Source organism: Scyliorhinus torazame, chromosome 2, assembly GCF_047496885.1.
Source record: "Scyliorhinus torazame isolate Kashiwa2021f chromosome 2, sScyTor2.1, whole genome shotgun sequence".
Taxonomy (NCBI): Eukaryota; Metazoa; Chordata; class Chondrichthyes; order Carcharhiniformes; family Scyliorhinidae; genus Scyliorhinus; species Scyliorhinus torazame.
The window spans coordinates 269,137,513-269,159,472 of NC_092708.1; positions in this window are offsets into that span (position 1 = coordinate 269,137,513).

Below are 21,960 nucleotides of genomic sequence, written 5' to 3' on the forward strand. Positions count from 1 at the left end.
CTACGATACTGCTACAAGATCTTACTCAGGCCTGATGCCACGCCTGTAATCCATGCACCACGCCGGGTGCCGGCTCCTCTGAAGGAACGTTTAAAGCTGCAGGAGCTCCAAGACCAGGGCATCATCTCTAAAGTGACGGAACTGACTGACTGGGTCAGCTCGATGGTCTGTGTGAAGAAGCCCTCAGGAGAGTTGCGCATATGTATAGATCCCAAAGATCTTAACCAGAACATAATGTGAGAACGCTACCCGATCCCGAAGCGGGAGGAACTGACCAGTGAGATGGCACACGCCAAATTCTTCACGAAGCTAGATGCATCGAGTGGTTTCTGGCAGATACAACTGGACGAGTCCAGCAGGAACCTCTGCACGTTCAATACACCTTTCGGAAGGTACTGTTATAACCGGATGCCGTTCGGCATTGTTTCAGCGTCTAAAATCTTCCACAGGATCATGGAGCAGATGATGGAGGGCATTGAGGGTGTGCGTATCTCCGTAGATGATGTAATCATATGGTCCACGACCCCCGAGGAACACATATCTCGTCTCAAGCAAGTCTTTCGACGTGTCCATGCAAACAGCCTCAAGTTGAACAAGGCCAAGTGCTCCTTTGGCATGTCATCCATCAAGTTCTTGGGTGACCAGATATCCCAGCAGGGTGTGCAACCAGATTCGGACAAAGTCAAGGCCATTAACGCCATGAAGACCCCGGAAGACAAAAAGGCGGTACTACGCTTCCTCGGCATGGTAAACGTCTTGGGAATGTTCATTCCCAAACTAGCATCACACACCGTGTCTCTCAGGCATCTGGTGAAGAAGTCCACTGCATTCCAGTGGCTACCCACACATCAAGCAGAGTGACTCGAGTTAAAGGCAAAGCTCACCACTGCTCGGGTACTGGCGTTTTTTGACCCGGACAGGGAGACAAAAATCTCCACGGACGCCAGCCAGGACGGCATTGGTGCGGTGCTCCTCCAGAGGGATGACTCCTCGTCCTGGCTCCAGTGGCCTATTCGTCAAGGGCCATGACTCCTACTGAACAGAGGTATACCCAAATAGAAAAAGAGTGCCTGGGCCTCCTAACCGGCATTGTAAAATTCCATGACTACATCTACGGTCTACCTACATTCACAGTGGAGACTGACCACAGACCCTTGGTCCATATCATTCATAAGGACTTGAATGACATGATGCCCAGACTTCAGCGCATTCTCCTTCGACTCCGGAGGTACGATTTTGAGTTAGTATATACACCAGGCAAGGAGCTGATAATTGCGGTTGCCCTGTCCCGCTCCATCACCTCGCCCTGTGAACAGGTTGACTTCATCCGTCAAATTGGGACGCAGGTGCAACTGTGTGCCAGCAACCTCCCGGCCTCAGATGAAAGAGTGATCAACATTCGTGAAGAGACTGCCAAGGACCCTCTTCTGCAGCGTGTAATGCACCACCTTGCAAATGGTTGGCAAAAAGGGCAATGCCCTCAGTTCTTTAATGTCAAGGACGACCTGACAGTCGTCGAGGGGATCCTCCTCAAACTAGATCGTATCGTTATTCCTCACAGCCTGCAGAGCTTAGTGCTCAAACAAATCCACGAGGGACACCTCGGTGACGGAAAGTGTAGGTGCAGGGCCCGGCAGGCTGTCTATTGGCCTGGAATCAGCCAGGACATATCCAACATGGTCCTCAATTGTGCGACCTGCCAGCGCTTCCAGCCTGCTCAGGCGAAAGAAACACTCCAGCAACACGAGATCGTGACCTCTCCGTGGTCCAAGGTGGGAATCGACCTTTTTCACGCCGATGGGCGTGACTATGTGATTACTTCTCAAATTACCCGGAAGTTGTGAAGCTGTCGGACCTCACATCAAGGACAGTCATCAAGGCCTGCAAGGAGACATTTGCCAGGCATGGTATTCCACTCACTGTCATGAGTGACAATGGTCCCTGCTTCCATCACCAAGAGTGGTCCAATTTTGCCAAGTCGTACCAATTCAACCACATCACCTCAAGCCCACACTACCCGCAGTCCAACGGGAAGGTCGAGAAAGGGGTCCATATAGTGAAGCAACTGCTCTGCAAGGCTGCGGACTCTGCTTCTGATTTCAACCTTGTGCTGTTGGCATACAGGGCAACCCCTCTGTCCACCGGTATGTCTCCGGCACATCTTTTTATGAATAGATAACTGCGGGTGACTGTTCCGGCCATTCATTTACCAGACCTGGATCACCCCCCAGTGCAGCAACTCAGGAACCGGGAAAAGCTGACGTACGATGCTCATGCTACCGATTTGCCTGTGCTATCTCCGGAAGATGCTGTTCGCATCAAGCTACCTGATGGAGGCTGGTCAGCTCCAGCTGTTGTTGTTCGACAGGCTGCTCCCAGATCGTTTGTAGTTCATATGGCTGATGGCTCCATTGTCAGGCGCAACAGAAGGGCACTACGCAAACTTGCCTGCCCACCACCAGATCCTACTTTGCCATATGTTGTCGTGCCTCCTCCGGATACCTCGCACCATGAGGCCACCAATCTGGCAGCAATCCCGCCTGTCAAGGCGTCGTCGTCCCCACCTCCACTTCTCAGGCAGTCGACAAGAATCCGACGCCAGCCCCAAAGATTGGACTTATAGACATTTATCTTGTAAATATTGTTCTGTATTTGCACGCTAGACACCTTTCATGTACATATTCAGTCACACACCATTTAATGTAAATAGTTATACATGTACATACAATCGCATATGTTCTAAGCAACCAACAAATTTTTATTTTAAAAAGGGGGGATGTCATGATATGCACTCATGCACATAATGAGATACAGACAGGCAGTGACAGACACCCAGTACAGCCAATCAACACACAGGACAGAACACAACCAATCACCAGGCAGAACACTAGAGCGGGGTTTCCCACTATAAAACACACGAGGCACTCTGCCTCTTTCCACTGGTGCCAACTGTAGTGACAGTCAGGGTGTATATATCAGTTAGCACCTTCTACACGTGGCTCAGAGCTAGTCTGGTCTAGTTAGTTATAGTTAGCACACTTAGATGAGTAGAGTGTGAACCCACAGCAAGCTTTGTGCACTGCTCCAGAAGTTCAATAAAACGTATTGAACTAACGTCTAAGTTTGGTGTCTACTTTACATACAACTGCATCCAGTTGCAGTCCGTGTTACCCCAGGGTGAATAACACGACAAGAGGGAGCTGACTGGTGGCGATTTAGCCTGAGGATCATCACACCTCAGGTGAGGGACAAGGTTGAGAAGGCAGTGCCTTCATGAATAATCTCAGCTGGTATGGGAATTGAACCCGCACTGTTGGCAGCACTCCTCAGCACAAACCAGCCATCCAGCCAACTGAGTTAAATTCCTGGGTGGGCCTCCGCCTGTTACCATGGGAACTCGTACTCCATGAACTCCACGGGGAGATCGAGAGCAGTTGGGGAGGGTTTAAACCCAGGGGGATGGTAACCTATGCAAGGAGTCAGAGAAAGAGGGAGCAAGGGCAAAAACAAAAGGTAGAAAAGTGAATAAGGAAAGTGATAGGTGGAGAAACCAAGAGCAAAATTCAAACAGAGCAAAAGAGAAAAATATTGGGAGCAAGACAAACAATGTGAAAAAGGCAAACTTTAAGGCCCTGTGCCTTAATGCTCGGAGCATTTGTAATAAATTGGATGAACTAATCGTGCAGAAAGGTATAAATGGGTCTGATATAATTGGGATTATGGAGACATGGCTGCAGGGTGACCAGGGATGGAAACTGAATGTCCCAGGGTTTTCAGTATTTAGGAAGGACAGGCAAAAAATAAAAGGTTAAATGCTGGTTAAAGAATAAATTAACACAATAGTGAGAAAGGATATTAGCTCTGACAATGGGTAGAGTTGAGAAATACCAAGGGGCAAAAAAAATTAGTGGGTGTCATATAAAGGCCCCCAAACTGCAGTGGTGAGGTTGGGAATGGCATTAAACACAAAATTAGAGATGCATGTAATAAGGGAATATCGGTGATCATAGGTGATTTTAATCTTCCCATAGATTGGGCAAATCAAATTAGCGACAATGCCGTAGAGGAGGAATTTCTGGAGTGTATACGGGATGGTTTTCTTGACCAATATTTGGAGGAACCAACTGGAGAGCAGGCCATCTTAAACTGGGTACTGTGTAATCAGAAGGAAATTATTGCCAATCTGGCTATACGAGACCCCTTGGGGATGAGCGACCATAACATGATAGAATTTTTTATCAAGATGGAGAGTGAAGTAGTTGATTCGGAGACTAGGGTGCTGAATCTTAATAAAGGGAATTATGAAGATATGAGGCGAGAGTTGGCCTTGATAGATTGGGGAGAGTTACTTAAAGGGATGACAGTGGATAGACAATGGCAAACATTCAAGGAACGCATGGAGGAACTACAGCAACTGTTCATTCCTGCCTGGCACAAAAGCAAAATGGGTAAGAGGGCCAATCCATGGCTTACAAAGGAAATTAGAAATACTATCCGATCCAAGGAAGAAGCATACAGATTGGCCAAGAAAAATAATAGGTCTGAGGATTGGGAGCAGTTTAGAATTCAGCAAAGAAGGGATTGATTAAGGGGAAAGTAAAGTACGAAAGGAAGCTTGCAGGGAACATAAAGACTGACACTAAGAGTTTCTACAGATATGTGAAGAGAAAGAGATTGGTAAAGAGAAATGTAGGTCCCCTACAGACAGAAATAGGGAAATGCATAATAAATGACAAAGGAATGGCTGAGCAATACTTTGGTTCTGTCTTCACAAAAGAGGACACAAATCAGATCCCAGAAATGTTGGAGAATGAAAGATTTAGTGAGAGGGACGAACTGAGGGAGATCAACATTAGTAGAGAAATGATGCTGGGAAAATTGATGGGATTGAAGGCGGATAAATTCCCAGGGCCTGAGAATCTGCATCCCAGAGTGCTTAAGGAGGTGGCTCTGGAAATAGTGGATGCATTGGTGGTCACCTTCCGGGATTCTATAGGCTCTGGAACTGTCCCTGCAGATTGGAGGGTAGCTCACGTCACTCCGATATTCAAAAAGGGAGGTAGAGAGAAAACAGGGAATTATAGACCAGTAAGCTTAACATCGGTAGTGGGGAAAATGCTTGAATCCATTATCAAGGACTTTATAGCGGAACATTTAGAAAGCAGTGGCAGGATCAGTCAGAGTCAGCATGGATTTATGATATGCTCGGCAAATCTGTTGGAATTCTTTGAAGATGTAACCAGTACAGCCAACAAGGAGGAGCCAGTTGATGTGGTATATTTGGACTTTCAGAAGGCTTTTGACAAAGTTCCGCACAAGAGATTATTGTGCAAAGTTGAAGCGCATTGAATTGGGGGAAATGTATTGAGGTGGATAGAAAACTGTTTGGCAGAGAGGAAACAAAGAGTAGGAATTAATGGGTCCTTTTCAAATTGGCAGGCAGTAACTAGTGGGGTGCCACAGGGATTGGTGCTGGGACCCCAGCTATTCACAATATATATTAATGATTTGGATGAGGGAACAAAATATAACATCTCAAAGTTTGCATATGATACCAAGATTGGGTGGGAGGGTGAACTGTAACAAGGATGCAGGGATCCTACAGCATAATCTGGACAGGTTGGGCGAGTGGGCAAATCAATGGCAGATGCAGTATAATTTGGTTAAGTGTGAAGTTAATCACTTTGGAAGCAAAAACACAAAGGTAGATTACTACCTGAAGTAATGGAGTCTGCACGTTCTCCCCGGGTCTGCGTGGGTTTCCTCCGGGTGCTCCGGTTTCTTCCCACAGTCCAAAGACGTGCAGGTTAGGTGGATTGGCCAAGCTAAATTGCCCTTAGTGTCCAAAAAGGTTAGGAGGGGTTATTGGGTTACGGGGATAGGGTGCAAGTAAGGGCTTAAGTGGGTCGGTGCAGACTCATAGAACATAGAATTTACAGTGCAGAAGGTGGCCATTCGGCCCATCGAGCCTGCTCCGGCCCTTGGAAAGAGCACCCCACAACTCTGCCCCATACCCGTAACCCAGCAACCCCACCCAACCCCTTTGGACACTAAGGGCAATTTATCATGGCCAATCCACCTAACCTGCACGTCTTTGGGCTGTGGGAGGAAACCGGAGTTCCCGGAGGAAACCCATGTAGACACGAGGAGTACGTGCAGACTCCGCACAGACAGTGATCTAAACCGGGATTCAAACTTGGGACCCTGGAGCTGTGAAGCGACAGTGCTAACCACTGTGCTACCGTGCCGCCTGCTATCGATGGGCCGGATGGCCTCCTTTGCACTGTATGTTCTGTGTTCTGAATGGTTGTAAATTGGGAGAGGAGACTGTGCAGCGGGACCTTGGTGTCCTTGTGCAATAGTCGCTGAAGGTAAGCATGCAGGTGCAGCAGGTGGTAAAGAATGCTAATGGTATGTTGGCCTTCATTGCGAGAGGTTTTGAGTACAGAAGCAGGGATGTGTTGCTGGAATTGTACAGTGCCTTGGTGAGGCCACACTTGGGAGTATTGTGTGCAGTTTTGGTCTCCTTCTCTGAGGAAGGATGTCCTTGCTCTCGAGGGAGTGCAGCGAAGGTTTACCAGACTGATTCCAGGGATGGCGGGATTGTCATATGGAGCAGAGATTGACTAGATTAGGATTATTCTTGATGGAGTTCAAAAGAATGAGGGGGGATCTTATAGAGGCTTATAAAATTCTAACAGGACTAGACAGGGTAGATGCAGGGAAGATGTTACCAATGATGGGTGTGTCCAGAACCAGGGGTCACTGTCTGAGGATTCAGAGTAAACCATTTCGGACAGAGATAAGGAGACATTTCTTCACCCAAAGAGTGGTGAGCCTGTGGAATTCATTACCACAGGAAGTAGTTGATGCTAAAACATTGAATATATTCAAGAAGCGGCTGAATATAGCACTTGGGGAGAATGGGATCAAAGGCTATGGGGAGAAAGCAGGATTAGGCTATTGAGTTGGACGATCAGCCATGAAGGGCCAAAAGGCCTCCTGCTGCTCCTATCTTCTATGTATCTATGAGAGAAGTGATTCTCCGTAGTCCTCGTGAATGTTATCGCAGGTGTGCTGTATTGAGATTGGAAGGGTGTGTGGAGATAGCTTGACATTGGCAAAATGGATGTATTTTCAGGTCTAAGTCCCAGGTTAAGGACAGGGAAACTCCAGATCCCTGGGAAATTTGATTTAGTGAAAAGTTCTGATTATAACCATTCCCCCTCCCCCCTCATATTCCGGGTTCAACATTCAATTCTTCTTCTGATTCTCTGCCCTCTTCACCATAAAAGTAAATTGAAACATAGAAGAGCAGGAGGAGGCCATTCGGCCCGTCGACCCTGCTCTACCATTCATCATGATCATGGCTGATCATCCAACTCAATAGCCTAATCCCACCTTCCCCCCATATCCTTTGATCTCCTTTGCCCCAAGTGCTTTTTCTAATTGCTTTTTGAAAACATACAGGGCGGGATTCTCCGATTGCCGACGCCGAAATCGCGCTCGGCGATCGGCTGGAAAATCCGGTTTTACGCCGAAATCGGGGGCGGTGCCCTTTTTTGGATGCTCCGCCCCCTCAAAAACGGCGTACGCGAGGAGTACGCCACAGTCCGTTGGGACGGCATCAGGACGTCACCTGAGGCCCTCCCCCATTGCTCTGCCCCCAATGGGCCGACTTCCCGACGGCGTGGGACACCTGTCCTCTCAACTTTCGTGACCCTGGCGTGGCGGCTGCGGACTGTATCCAGTGCTGCCACAGTCGGGGGGGGGGGGGGGGGGGGGGGCCGGGAGGTGCCCTTCCGCTGGCAGGGGGGGTTTTGGCAGGGGCTGGAGGAACTGGTGGGGGTGGGTCAGGGGCGGCGAGGAGGGTAACACTTTCTGGCAGGCCAGGTCCACGCGTGGCCAGCGCCATGTTGTACAATGGAGGGATGCTTTTCTAATTGGAGGGCTGTGACCAGTGGTGTTCCACAGGGATCAGTGCTGGGACCTTTGCTCTTTGTAGTATATATAAATGATTTGGAGGAAAATGTAACTGGTCTGATTAGTAAGTTTGCAGACGACACAAAGGTTGGTGGAATTGCGGATAGCGATGAGTACTGTCTGAGGATACAGCAGGATTTAGATTGTCTGGAGACTTGGGCGGAGAGATGGCAGATGGAGTTTAATCCGGACAAATGTGAGGTAATGCATTTTGGAAGGGCTAATGCAGGTAGGGAATATACAGTGAATGGTAGAACCCTCAAGAGTATTGAAAGTCAAAGAGATCTAGGAGTACAGGTCCACAGGTCATTGAAAGGGGCAACACAGGTGGAGAAGGTAGTCAAGAAGGCATACGGCATGCTTGCCTTCATTGGCCGGGGCATTGAGTATAAGAATTGGCAAGTCATGTTGCAGCTGTATAGAACCTTAGTTAGGCCACACTTGGAGTATAGTGTTCAATTCTGGTCGCCACACTACCAGAAGGATGTGGAGGCTTTAGAGAGGGTGCAGAAGAGATTTACCAGAATGTTGCCTGGTATGGAGGGCATAAGCTATGAGGAGCGATTGAATAAACTCGGTTTGTTCTCACTGGAACGAAGGAGGTTGAGGGGCGACCTGATAGAGGTATACAAAATTATGAGGGGCATAGACAGAGTGGATAGTCAGAGGCTTTTCCCCAGGGTAGAGGGGTCAATTACTAGGGGGCATAGGTTTAAGGTGAGAGGGGCAAGGTTTAGAGTAGATGTACGAGGCAAGTTTTTTACGCAGAGGGTAGTGGGTGCCTGGAACTCGCTACCGGAGGAGGTAGTGGAAGCAGGGACGATAGGGACATTTAAGGGGCATCTTGACAAATATATGAATAGGATGGGAATAGAAGTATACGGACCCAGGAAGTGTAGAAGATTGTAGTTTAGTCGGGCAGTATGGTCGGCACGGGCTTGGAGGGCCGAAGGGCCTGTTCCTGTGCTGTACATTTCTTTGTTCTTTGTTCTTTGTTTGGCACCGCCGCCGCAGGTCGACGCCACCCGACCATTCTGCATCCGTGCCTGCAGGTAAAGCTGGGGGCTTTACGTGGCGCGGCTGCTGGTGCCCCACCGGGCAGAGCATCGGTGTGGGGGCGGCGCCGACATTTTGGTAGTAAGACCAGACACTTCCTCATAGCCGTAAAATCGGAGAATCCAGCCCACAAGGTTTTGGCCAAAGCTACTTTTGTGGTGACAAGTTCCACATACTCATCGCTCTCTGGTACAGAGATTTCTCCTTATCTCTGTCCTAAATGGTTAACCGCGTATCCTCAGACTGTGACGCCTGGTTCTAGACACCACCACCATCAGGAACATCTTTCCTCCATCTACCCTGTCTGGACCTATTAGAATTTTATAGGTTTCTATGAGATCTTCCCTCATTCTTCTGAACTCCAGCCAATACAATCCTAACCGACTCAATCGCTCCTCATACATCCCGTTCTGCCATCCCAGGAACCAGTCTGGTAAACCTTCTCTTTATGTGGGACTTTGTAAGGGCGGCATGGTGACGCATTGGTTAGCACTTGGATCCCGGCCCTGGGTCACTGTCCGTGTGGAATTTGCACATTCTCCCTGTGTTTGCGTGCAAACGTTTAAGCTCCAAATGATAAAGCAAATATCGGGATTCTGGGAGACCCACTTAGCCAGGTTCTTATTCTGCTACCGGACAACCCCGCGTGCCACGATTGGGAATCGTGCCGGCCGAGATGTTGAGGGTCACCTCCTTCGCACCCGTTTGAGTCTCATTTTTCTGGATATTGGCGGGAAGGTCCGTCGTGCTCAGGACTGAACTGAAGCAACACAGGTCGCCGCAGACCACTGCGCGAGTTCACCCAGGAGTCGCGGTACACGTCCGGAACTTCAGCGACGGGGCCGCTTGGATACCGGGTGTCGTGTTGGTGAAAACGGGTCCAGTTTTCCGAAGCCACATACCAAAAACCCCAGCCATACTGCCCATTGATTCAGGCGTCCCAGCTCTAACATCTTCACAGCTGCCCCTGCCACCCCTGTTACCACCGGTTGTCAAGGATACAGAGGCCATTTTTGAGTACACCGAGATGCCAGACGAAGAGCCACCTAGCTCCAACTCGGAAACTGAGAAGGACGTTCTGCCACAATCGGAGGCACCATTTCGACTCTTCTTTTTAAAAAAAATATATTTTATTCAAGATTTTTTGGCCAAACATAACAGTACATAGTTTTTCTTTTTAACAACAATAAAACAATATAAATAACAGTGGCCAGTTTTAAACAAATAAATTATTAATATATAAACAAAAACTAAATGGCAACTGCCTTATCAAAAATAGTTACTCTCCAAAAGTACAATCTAACAGTCCAATATACATTACCTAAAACAAATGCCTATACATATACAATGACATCCCTGAGAGCCCGCCCAGGTTCTCCCCCCCCCCCCCCCCGCCCCCCTCCCCCCCCTCCCCCCTGGGTTGCTGCTGTTGCCTTCTTTCTTTTCCATTCCCTCTATCGTTCTGTGAGGTAGTTGACGAACGGTTGCCACCACCTGGTGAACCCCTGAGCCGAACCCCTTAATACGAACTTGATCCGTTCTAGCTTAATAAACCCTGCCATGTCATTTATCCAGGTCTCCACGCCCGGGGGTTTGGCTTCCTTCCACATAAGCAATATCCTTCGCCGGGCTACTAGGGACGCATAGGCCAAAACATCAGCCTCTCTCGCCTCCTGTACTCCCGGCTCTTCTGCGACCCCGAATATAGCCAACACCCAGCTTGGCTCGACCCGGACCCCCACCACCTTTGAAAGCACCTTCGCCACCCCCACCCAGAACCCCTGTAGTGCCGGACATGACCAGAACACGTGGGTGTGATTCGCTGGGCTTCTCGAGCATCTCCCACACCTATCCTCTACCCCGAAAAATTTACTGAGCCGTGCTCCAGTCATATGCGCCCTGTGTAAAACCTTAAATTGTATCAAGCTTAGCCTGGCACACGAGGACGACGAGTTTACCCTACGTAGGTCGTCCTGCTCGAGGCGATGCCCTTGCTGAGCAGGAATTGACGCAGTTCGTCACTCATAAAGGAGGACCCCCTATCACTGTGAATGTATACGGGGAAACTGAACAGTGTAAAGATACCCTGGAGGGCCTTGATGACGGTGGTTGTGGTCATGTCTGGGCAGGGGATGGCGAATGGGAACCGGGAGTACTCGTCAATCACGTTCAGGAAGTACGTGTTGCGGTCGGTGGAGGGGAGGGGGCCTTTGAAATCCATGCTGAGGCGTTCAAAGGGACAGGAAGCCTTTATCAGGTGTGCCCTCTCTGGCTGGTAGAAGTGCGGTTTGCACTCTGCGCAGATTTGGCAGTCCCTGATGACTGTCCTGACCTCCTCGATGGAGTAGGGCAGGTTGCGGGTCTTGATAAAATGAAAGAAACGAGTGACCCCCGGGTGGCAGAGGTCCTCGTGGAGGGATTGGAGGCGGTCCACTTGTGTGGTGGCATAAGTGCCACGGGACAGGGCATCGGGAGGCTCGTTCAGCTTCCCCGGACGGTACAAGGTCTCGTAGGTGGAGATTTCGATCCTCCACCGCAAGATCTTGTCGTTCTTAATCTTGCCCCACTGTGCATTATCGAACATGAAGGCAACCGACCGTTGGTCCGTGAGGAGAGTGAATCTCCTGCCAGCCAGGTAATGCCTCCAGTGTCGCACAGCTTCTACTATGGCCTGGGCCTCTTTTTCGACTGAGGAGTGGCGAATTGCGGAAGCATGGAGAGTACGGGAGAAGAAGGCCACCGGTCTGCCCGCTTGGTTGAGGGTGGCCGCCAGAGCTACGTCGGACGCATCGCTCTCGACCTGGAAGGGGAGGGACTCGTTGATGGCGCGCATCATGGCCTTTGCAATGTCTGCTTTGATGCGGCTGAAGGCCTGGCGGGCCTCCGTCGACAGGGGGAAGGTTGTGGACTGGATCAGGGGTCAAGCCTTGTCTGCGTAATTGGGGACCCACTGGGCGTAATAGCTGAAGAAGCCGAGGCAGCGCTTTAGGGCCTTGGGGCAGTGAGGGAGGGGGAACTCCATAAGGGGGCGCATGTGCTCAGGGTCGGGGCCTATGACTCCACTTCGCACTACGTAGCCTAGAATGGCAAGATGGTCGGTGCTAAACACGCATTTATCCTTATTGTAAATCAGATTAAGGATATTCGCGGTCTGGAGAAATTTTCTGAGTTGGTGTCGTGGTCCTGCTGGACATGACCGCAGATTGTGACATTATCAAGATACGGGAACGTTGCGCGTAAGCCGTACCGGTCAACCATTCGGTCCATCTCACGTTGGAAGACCGAGACCCCGTTCGTGACACCAAAGGGAACCCTTAAAAAGTGATAGAGCCGCCCATCTGCTTCGAAGGCAGTGTACTGGCGGTCACCATGACGGAGGGGTAGCTGGTGGTAGGCAGACTTGAGATCCACCGTGGAGAAGACCTTGTATTGCGCAATCCTGTTCACCAGGTCGGCTATACGGGGGAGAGGGTACGCGTCCAGCTGCGTAAACCTGTTGATGGTCTGACTGTAGTCAATGACCATCCTATGTTTCTCCCCGGTCTTTACCACCACTACTTGAGCCCTCCAGCGGCTGTTGCTCGCTTCGATGACACCTTCCCTCAGCAGCCTTTGGACCTCCGACCTGATAAAGGTCCTGTCCTGGGCACTGTACCGTCTGCTCCTGGTGGCGATGGGTTTGCAATCCGGGGTGAGGTTCTCAAACAGGGAAGGCGGGTCGACCTTAAGGGTCGCGAGGCTGCAGACAGTAAGGGGGGGTATAGGGCCGCCAAATTTAAAAGTCAGGCTTTGCAGATGGCACTGGAAATCCAGCCCAAGGAGGGTGGCTGCGCAGAGGTGCGGCAGGACGTACAGGTGGGAATTGCGGAATCCCCTGCCTTGGACAGTGAGGTTCGCTAGGCAGAACCCCTTTATCTCCACCGCGTGTGACCCGGAGGCCAGGGAGATCCTTTGCTTTACGGGATGGGTGACAAGAGAACAGCGCCTTACCGTGTCGGGGTGAACAAAGCTTTCCGTGCTCCCAGAGTCGATCAAGCATGACGTCACGTGGCCGTTGATGGAGATCGTCGTGATAGCTTTCGCAAGCGTCCGGGGCCGACTCTGGTCCAGAGTCACCGAGGCCAGCTGCAGTAAAGGAGAGTTCTGGTCGGGCAGTGTGTAGTCGGCTGTGCTGGGGGCCTGTGGTCCCATCCAAGATGGCGTCAGCCATAGATCGCACATGGAGTCCAGGGTTGCAGAAGATGGCGGCGGCGAGGGACAAAATGGCGGCACAAACCCGTCCAGCGTGGTGGCCGGGGGGCAAAATGGCCGTGCCCGCGGGTCGCACGCGGCCCGAGGATAGGGGGTGGCGGTGGGCACTGGGCGGTCGGGGCCTGAAAAAAAGGCTGCCGATAGTCGCTGGAGACCGCGGCCGCGGCGTGGGCCTGGCAGGCCCCGACAGAGTGGCCCTTCTTGCCGCACCCTTTGCAGGTGGCGGTGCGGGCCGGGCAGCGCGGGCGGGGATGATTCACCTGCCCGCAGAAGAAACAGAATTATCCGGCGGCGGTAGCGGGCCGTCTCGCCGCGCAGGGTTGCGGGGATAGAGGGAAGGTCTGAGGGGCTGCCGCAATGGGGTGCCACGCAGCCCAGGGGGCCGCCGCGTGTCCGGGAGCAAAAGCCAGCGCGTTGTTATACGCAACGTCCATGGACCCCGCCAGGGCCCGTGCCTCAGTAAGTCCCAGAGTGTCCATTTCTAGGTGCCTTCGGCGGATATCGGGGGAGGTCATACCTGCCACGAAAGCATCCCTGATTAAAAGTTCCGTGTGCTCGTTCCCCAAAACTGGCGGGCAGCCACAGTTTCGGCCCAGCACCAGCAGCGCCCGGTAGAAGTCCTCCAGCGTTTCTTCGGGGCTTTGCCTCCTAGTCGCCAGCAGGTGACGGGAGTAGACCTGATTCACAGGGCGGATATAATGTCCTTCTAGCAACTCGATCGCTGCAACATAATTCTCCACCTCCTCGATCAGAGGGTAGATCCCAGGGCTGACCCGCGAGCGTAGAAGGTGCATCTTTTGTCTTTCCGTGGGGGTGTCGGCGGCCGGGTCGAGGTAGCCCTTAAAGCACGCCAGCCAATGTTTGAAGATAGCAGCAGAGCTGTCCACGTGGGGGCTGAGCTGAAGGCACTCCGGTTTGATACGGAGATCCATCCTTCCAATTGAAGTTGTAGCAGATTAAATTGATGCACAATCAATTACTCTCGAGACAAGGTGAGTCATAACTAATAGGCTTTAATCTGCTAGAACTATTCCCCAGCAGCTTCGATGCAGAAAGTGAAGGCTGCTGGGATGGCATCGGTTCTTATACTCCGCCTCTCAGGGCGGAGCTATGTACATCGGCCAATGGTAGACTCCTGGGTCTAGCCAATGGTCATCCATCTCTCAGGTACCGCAATACCTGGTATTACCACACCCGGGAAATCGGGTCCACAGGCAAAACGGTCGGAAGGCCCAGCGCACTTACCCATGGATATGGGCGTTGCTCGGGACTTGGGGGCGGGGGGGGGGGGGGGGGGGGCTGGGGTGTTATAACCCCAATGGAGGTCCCGGGATCAGGACCATACGGTTTTCCATGACCTCCCTGGAATATGAAATTCTCCTTTAAGGGGACGGGGTATCCCCTTAACAAGGAAACACAAGAAGATAATTGGTTTATCGAAGAATACTACTCAGACATTGTTGTGTTGGGTGCTCTGGATCCGTGGAACACATACAGGTCACCAACACTTGAAATAGTGCAACACTATTTTATTGAATCATTAACTGTTGTAACATACTCTAACTGTGGGTTTACACGATGCTAGCTTTAACTAAAGACCTTTGCCTTGTCCTAACCAGTCGATGCACTCAGCACATGGTGAATGTCTGTGTTACAGGCTGTGAGCTCTGTCCTCCTAGCTAGCTGCTACTCGAATGAGCGGGAACTCTGATGCCCTCTGTCTTTATAGTGCGTGTGCTCTAACTGGTGATTGGCTGCGGTGTTGTGTATGTTGATTGGTCCCACTGTGTGTCCATCAGTGTGTGTCTGCACCATGATATACTGGTGTATATTATGACAGACATGGCTGAGTTATTCGGATATGATGATCATACAAGCATCAGCGCCACGGTTGAAAAGCTCAAAACGACTCTACTCATGGTAGATGAATCCAATACCATGATGCCATGGCAGATCGGCAATATATTGGATGACAGCAACCTGTCAAATACCCATGAAGAAGCCGAAGCCCACAGAGAGTAGCCTGATGCCACACGAAAATGGTCCACACACCACGAAGAGTCGCCGACTCCACACAGAGGGTGGTCCACGCACCACACAGAGTCCCCGACTCCACACAGAGAGTGATGAAAGACTCAACAGCGAGACCACTGCACGACTCCATTGAGAGCGCACAGATCGACTCCACAGTGTAGACACTTAAAATGGCCAACTCCCGATTCAAAATGGCGAACGGCAAAGGCTGATGGGAAAGTCAGCCAACAAGACAAAAACCAGCAGCTGCAGGTTGGCTGTGTATTTACCTCTGGAAAGGCCAGACAATTTCGATACCAGCAACCATCAGCATAACAAAACAACAGCCACCTGCATATTAATGAGCAATCCCTGGGAACAATAAGCAACATTTAGACACACAAAGCAAAACCAGACTCTTCGGCGCCAGCAGAAGCCTACACAAAAGGAGGTGAACGAGCACCTCAAGACCGCCCATCGACCGGGGAACCGCTCCAGCATTGGAGAAAATCGAACCAAGCGATTGGGACAAAGTCCAATCACTTGGAACCAGATACAGGGTCTGCCCCGAAAGGCGGGAAGCCCCTGGGACGATAAGAATTGAGCCCCAATTTCAAATCGCTCTCTTCTTCTCCACCTCTTCGCTCTCTTCACGCTCTTCTTCCTGCCCGGGTCACCCAGCAACAACGAACCAACATTGACCGTGACTGGAGCAGTGAAGATCGAAATCGTAAGTCTTAATTCAACGCTCGCTATGAGATAGGCGCTCCTAGCTACCAATCCGTACCAACTTCGAATCCCGCAGGCTCAGAACCCGAACGAAAGGCCATTTGTTTCCCTGACCTGGTGGGCCAGTCCGAAAGTTAAGTGTAGGCCTGTTAGTTATAGAAGTAGCTTAGACGTAGAATTTGTGCATGAGTAGCGATTACTGTGTATAATAAATGTGCTTTGATTTAAATCTTACTAATCGGTGTATTGGATTATTGATCATTACTCAGACTTGAACCTCGTGGCGGTATCATAAAGATACCTGGCGACTCGAGAGCAAAGGTAATAAAACAGAGCAATTGAGCTAAGGCAAAGTTAGCAACAACAGCGAGACCACGGCACGACTCCACACAGGGAATGATGCCAGATTGATGCACTATCAATTACGACGAGACGAGAGGAGAGAGTAATCGAGGCTTTATTACGCAGAGGTGTGGGGCCTCCCACAGCTGCTGCCAAAATGGCTGCAGCTCAGAGAGTCCACACATTTATACTCCGTCTACTAGGCGGAGCCAGCAGGCAGGGATCTACCCCCGTTCCTGTAGTACAGGGGCCTTACCGTAATGCCCTCGTATGCAGTATATACAATACAACAGTGGTGACTACCACATTCACCCCCTGTTAAAAAAGAGTCCAGCGGGGGTGGTGGAAAACTATTTACATGCAGGTTGTGTAAAATTTAAGGAAGAGGTTACATATTTAGACAATCGGGCGCCTTGAGTCGCGTTGCAAGCGCCGTAGTTCTGGTGGCGATTCAGGCGTCGGTTCAATTGTCGGTGACTCCGGGAGCGTGTCAACCTCATCTTCATCCCCGGGTGGGACCAAGCGGGAGACGTCCTGGAGCGGGGGCTGTGGTGCGGTGCGCCGGGGAGAGGTAGGGTGGCACCGGGGCAGAGGGGGGGGACGTGTGGGGACCCAGCTGGCGCCAGGACCCTGAGGGAGACTGTATCTTGGCGGCCATTGGGGTCTGCTACGTAGGCGTAATGCGGGTTCGCGTGGAGTAGCTGTAAACTCTCAACCAACGGGTCCGCCTTGTGGAGCCGCACGTGGTTGCTGAAGAGAACGGGTCCTGGAGCTGCCAGCCATGTTGGGAGCAACACCTGGATTTCCTGGGGAAGGCGAAGAGACGTTCATGGGGAGTTTCGTTAGTCGCAGTGCAAAGGTGCGACCGAATGGAGTGAAGGGCGTCGGGGAGGACCTCCTGCCAGCGGGAGGCTGGGAGATTTCTGGACCGTAGGGCCAGCTGGACGGCCTTCCAGACCGTCCCATTCTCCCGCTCCACCTGCCCGTTTCCCTGGGGGTTGTAGCTGGTCGTCCTGCTCGAGGCAATGCCCCTGTTGAGCAGGTACTGGCGCAGCTCATCACTCATAAAGAGGATCCCCGGTCCCTGTGGACGTAGGCGGGGAATCCGAACAGAGCGAAGATGGTGTTGAGGGCTTTGATGACGGTGGCAGACGTCATGTCGGGGCATGGGATGGCGAAGGGGAATCTGGAATATTCGTCGACCACATTAAGAAAGTACGTGTTGCGGTCGATGGAGGGGAGGGGCCCTTTGAAGTCCACGCTGAGGCGTTCAAAGGGTCGGGAGGCCTTCACCAGGCATGCACGGTCTGGCCGGTAGAAGTGCGGTTTACACTCTGCGCAGGCCTGGCAGTCTCTGGTGATAACCCTGACTTCCTCGATGGAGTAGGGCAGATTGTGGGCCTTTATGAAGTGATAAAAGCGTGTGACCCCTGGGTGACAGAGATCATCGTGCAGGGTCCGGAGTTGGTCCACTTGTGCGCTGGCACATGTACCTGGGGATAGGGCATCGGGGGGCTCGTTGAGCTTACCGGGGCGATACAAAATCTCGTAATTGTAGGTGGAGAGCTTGATCCTCCACCTCAAGATCTTATCATTTTTGATCTTACCCCGCTGTGTGTTGTTAAACATGAAGGCAACCGACCGTTGGTCAGTGAGGAGAGTGAATCTCCTGCCGGACAGGTAATGCCTCCAATGCCGCACAGCTGCAAAGTTAGCTTGGGCCTCCTTTTCGACAGAGGAGTGCCGAATTTCTGAGGCATGGAGGGTGCGGGAAAAGAATGCCACAGGTCTGCCTGCCTGATTGAGGGTGGCGGCCAGAGCGACGTCTGATGCATCGCTCTCGACTTGGAAGGGGAGCGTCTCGTCGACCGCGTGCATCGGTGCCTTGGCGATGTCGCAAGTTAAGATGATTGGCTTACCCAGGTCAAAGTGAACCAATAGACTCGATGTCTGTAAGGCCTGTTTGACGTGTTGGAAGGCCTGTTCCCGTGCTTCCTTCCCATTCCAACACTGGTGTTTTCTGAAGAGCAAATGTAATGGCGCCAACGCTGTTGCTATATTGGGGACAAACTAAATTTACTAGTTTACCATCCTCAGGAAGGACTTAAATTTTGCCACAGTCTAAGGTGTTGGGACTTCCCTTATGCCTCTCACCTTGTCTTCGAGTGGGTGCAGGCCTTTTGAGTCCACTTTGAACCCTAGGTAAGTGACCTCACTAGTTTGGAAAATGCACTTCCCATGCTTCAGTCAGATTCCTGCACCTTCTCAGGACCTCTTCTAGGTGCTGGGTGCTCTTCATGTGATATTCCTGCTACTAGAACGTCATCCAGGTAGACCACAACCTTCAGAATGCCCTGGGACAGATTCACAATTGTGCGCTGGAATATCACACAGGCCAAGGAGGTGCCAAAGGGTAATCTTGTGTATTAAAATAGGCCTTCATGTGTGTTTATTGACGCACACTTTCAAGAATATTCACCCAGTTCTCACTGAAAATAGACATGACAGAGTGTACATGAGACCCACTCAGCCAACTCCCCATAAAGGTCTTCATATGGTGGAATTGGATATTTGTCTACTTGGACTGGCTGGTTTATTGTAAGCTTGTAATCCCTGCATACTCTAACTGAGCGGCCCAGTTTTAGCAAAGGGGATGATGGGGGCCACCCATTCAGAAAACTGCACAGGTCTGATAATTCCCAATTCTCCCAGTGTTTTAGGCTCAGCTTCTACTTTTTGGCATAAGGCATAAGAGTCAGGTCTCATCATGTCTTTACTCCCTTTATTCGACCCAATGTGTTCTGGAATGCATCTTTATATTTAGATAAAACTTCCTGGAAAACCCAATCCTCCCCTCCCCCTCCCATCTCTCTCCTACCCCCTCCTCTCTCCCCCCCTCTCCCTCCAACCACTGGTATTCCCCCTCCCTCCCCCACCCCCCCACTGGTTTTGGTGTCCCCCTCCCTCCCCCACTGGTATCCCCCTCCCTCCTCCACCCCCCACTGGTTTTGGTATCCCCCTTCCTCCCCCACTGGTTTCCCACTCCCTGGGGGCGATTCTCCGGTATGGAGGCCAAGTGTTTGCGCCGTCGTGAATGCTGTCGCGTTTCACGATGGTGCGAACAGGGCCCAGGCACGACCTATTCTGGCCCCCACGGGGGGTTCACGCCGCTCCAGCCTCCTTAACGCCGCGCCAACCCGCGCATGCGCAGTTGGGACGTGCCATCCTGCGCATGCGTGGGGAACTTCTTAGACCCGCCGGCCCTGACCCAACATGGGGTCGGTGTTCAGGGGCCGACCGCGGCAAGAAGTAGTCCGGGGGGGGGGGGGGAAGAGGCCAGCCCGCCGATCGGTGGGCCCCGATTGCGGGCCAGACCCCATCGGAGGCCCCCCCCCGGTGAAGGAGCCCCCCTCCCCCCCCACAGGCCACCCCCCCCCCGCGAGCGTTCCCGCAGAGTTCCCGCCTGCAGCGACGAGGGGTGAACGGCGCCGGCGGGACTCTGTTGTGTCGGAGCGGCCGCTCGGCCCATCCGGACCGGAGAATCGGCGGCACCGCCGATTCCAGCGGCCTGCGGCCATCGCCGCGCCAAACACACCGGCGCAAATGGCGCCGATTATCCGCACCTCGGAGAATCGGGCACCGGTGTCGTGGCGCGGGGATTCTCCGGCCCGGCGCGGGGCTCGGAGAATCGCCCCCCCCCCCCCATCTCTGTAACCTCTAAGTCCTACAACATTCCAAGTTAGCTGACTCTTCCAATTCTGCTCTCTTTGCAGCCCCCCCCCCCCCCCCCACAACTTCACTCACACCACCCAATCATTGGCAGTTGGAACCCAGCCGTCTTGATCTTAAGTTTTGGAATTCCATCCTAAGCCCTTCCACATTTCTCTCCTGCTTTAAGACTTAAAACCTAAGGTCGGCAGGGTGGCTAGCACTGCTGCCTCACAGTGCCGATGACCCGGGTTCGATCCCGGCCCTGGGTCACTGTCCATGTGGAGTTTGCACATTCTGCCCGTGACTGCGTGGGTCTCACCCCCACAACCCAAAGTTGTGCAGGTTAGGTGGATTGGCCACACTGAATTGCCCCTTCACTGGAAAAAATAGTCAAAAAAATTCAACACCTCACTCTTTGATTAAAGCTTGTAACATCACTTACTCAATGAATATTTGTTTGACTGGGCTCCTGTGAAGATGTTTTACCACTTCAAAGCCACTGTATAAATAACATTTATCAGTGTTTAGCTGACTTGTGGGATGATTAAAGTTCAGGATTGTTCCAGAAATGTGCCATTAAAACTAATCTCTGGAGGGAAAATCCGTTCTGAAAATGCCTATGGCAGAACGGGCCTTGTTGTAAAGTTGGCACCATCCCTGTGCAAATATCAGCTCTGTTTACGTTATGCATTGAGAGAACACTCATAATAGATGAAATACAAATATCATGCATAATCAAGACTCTGGGAAGTACCCATCGCATAATTCTTCCCATGCTAGTCACAGTGCGCTTTCACTGTTTTAAAGCCTGCGGTTATCTGGGGTCATGCAGGAGAGCTCAGCTTCAGCACAGATACCATGTCCAGTCATAACCATCCTTTGTATTTTAGATTAAAGGATTACATTTGTTATACAACAGAATGATGTTACATTTACAACGCAGAGACAGGTCAATTCATCTAAACTTGTGTTTATGCGCCACACAATCCTCTCCTTGCCCTATATCGTCTCGCTCTATCAGCATATCTTTCTATTCCATTCTCCCTTATGTACTTATCTAACTTCGCCATAAATGAACCTATGCGACTTGTGCCAATGACTCCTTGGGCACGATCTTCCGGCTATGCTTTGTCGGAAAGCAGCATGTTGTGGCACAGCGTGGCCAGTCAAAGCCGGGAGACCCCGCTCCCGAGATCTTCCCGGCTCGCAACGCCTCGCAAGATTCAACGGAATCTCACGAGACACTGCAAGAGAATCCGCCCACAATTTGGCAAATTATTTTGGCAAATCTGCATATCAGAGCAAGTCAGTAAGCCTCACTCTAATGTGCAGATTCCCGAGGTACCTGAGGCTTTGGGATTCAACCCGTTTGCCTCAGAGACCTCGGGTGAGCGCCGTTCAGCACTGGTCCTCACAAACGGGGACCAGATGGAACGGCACTTGTGGGATCACCAAGGGGATTGGATGTCCCCAGCTGCATGCCCTTTGGGAAGGGTGGTGCACTGGCACTGCTGTGGCCACCTGGGTACCCTGGCAGTGCCACTGGTCACCTTGCAGTGCAGGCCTGCCACCCTGGGTGCCAGCCTGGCATTGCCAAGGTTCCCAGGTGGCACTGCCAGCTGGAAGTGGCACTGCCAGGTTGACACTGCCAAGGTGCCAGGCTGGCATTTTGTGCGTGCATGCGATTGGGCCGGGGTTGCCCGGCATGAGTGTGTGGGTTGGGTTGGGGGGTTGGGGGGGGGGGGGGTGGTGAGAGGTCAGGGACTTTTCGCAGGGCCTTGGAGATAGGGACGCATTTAAAAACGGCGTCCCGATCTCCAACGGGGAGTTCCGGCGAGTGGAGTTCCCCACTGTAAAAAACGGGGCTATGTGCAA